Genomic DNA, 1,767 nt, shown 5'->3' on the forward strand with positions numbered 1-1,767 from the left:
CTTTTTAACATAGTGAGTTTAAACAAGTCTTGAGATCTCATTCACGCTTTCGAAGATTACAACATCGAGAGATTCATAAGTTATTCACATAATATTTTCATGAATGGTTAGGGCAGATGGTCTGCAATTGAAGCTTTCAATAAAAAATAATAATGTTTTCATATAACATTATAATTAATCAATTTACTTTCAATTCAATAGGTTTGGAGTGGAAAGGACATCAATGAAGAAGTTAAATGGGTTTCTTAAGGTCTGAATAGAGTAGAAAAAAGATATAATGCCTTCCTCATTATTGGATTCAAGTTTCATACAAAATCTCACGAAAAAATGAGGACTCAAAATTGTGGAATAGTTATTAATTATTCAATTACAAGTTATGCTAGTGCTAGAGACAGTAATCCTGCTGAGGGAAATGTGGAGTATTATGGACTTCTTACGGACATTATTGAGTTGGATTACTATGGAAAATAGGAGGTTGTCTTATTTCGATGTGATTGGCCTGATGTTAATATTGCTCGCGGAATTAAAAAAGATCAAATTAGTTTTACAGTGGTGAATTTCTCTTGATTAATTCACACTAGACAACAATTGATAGACGAGTCGTATGTATTTTCTTCTCAAGTTAAACAAGTTTTTTACTCAAAAGATCCAACTGATGAGGGTTGGTACATTGTACTCCGTAACACCCCTAGAGACTTGTTTGACATAGGCAATGGAAGTAGAGATGACATCAATGAAAGATCAGAAACTTTGCCCATTCCAGAACAAAACTTAAATGAAACTATCCCTAGTACTAGTACACAATTTCAATGGGTTCACCAGGATGTGGATGAATATATTTACAAATCATGATGTAGTAAGATTTTACATTTTTTTTAATTATATGTAGTATTATAATTTAAATATTGATTGTGTTAAATATATCCATTACTATTATTGTTGTAATTAATTACTAATATTTCAACTATTTTATGTGTACTATGGATAATATGCCTAGAAGAAGATTGCGAGATCTAAGTATTATTCAAAACCCTCCAAATTTAGAAGAAACAAATAGTGATCAACAGACTGTTATTGGATATTTGAATGTTCCGAATATAGTTGACAAACCTGTAGAAATTCAAAGTAATGTTAACTTTAATTTACATGCATGTTGACTTTTATTATTGATTTTTTGTTTCAAACTCGAGGACATATGCTATTAAAGGATTTATACGATCTAAATTCTGTGGAGCGTGTCAAAGTATCTAGAAACAGTCATGGTCAGCTTATTGGATCAGAAGCTAGACTTTTAACAGGATACTTGGGCATTATAGCACAAAATGCCAATTTGTTGCTAATCAACTACGAGTCATGGCATCATATGCCTGATAGTAACAAAAATCAAGCTCCTGATAATATTAAGGTAATAATGCGAATGTAATTTATAATACTTTGGTTTAATTTTCATTTATATTTACTTTCTAAACTTATGTTATTTAAAGGAGAGATTTGCTTTAGAGGTCTCAGATAATTATGTGAAGAAAGCATTAGCAAAGAAATAGAGAGACCATAAAAGTACTTTAAAGAAGGAATATTTTAGGAATAATATAAGCCTCAAAGGGAAATTGCGAAATGTCCCGCCGAGAATCCTGAGGTACCAATAGGAAGATGCAGTTAGATTTTAGAATTCAAAGAAATGAGAGGTATTACATATTTCCAAACTTGTAACACCCCAAACCCGAGACCATCGCCGGTGTCGGACCCGAGGGTTAACAAACCAAGTTC

The sequence above is a fragment of the Gossypium arboreum genome, chromosome 2 (assembly GCF_025698485.1).
Source record: "Gossypium arboreum isolate Shixiya-1 chromosome 2, ASM2569848v2, whole genome shotgun sequence".
Classification (NCBI taxonomy): Eukaryota; Viridiplantae; Streptophyta; class Magnoliopsida; order Malvales; family Malvaceae; genus Gossypium; species Gossypium arboreum.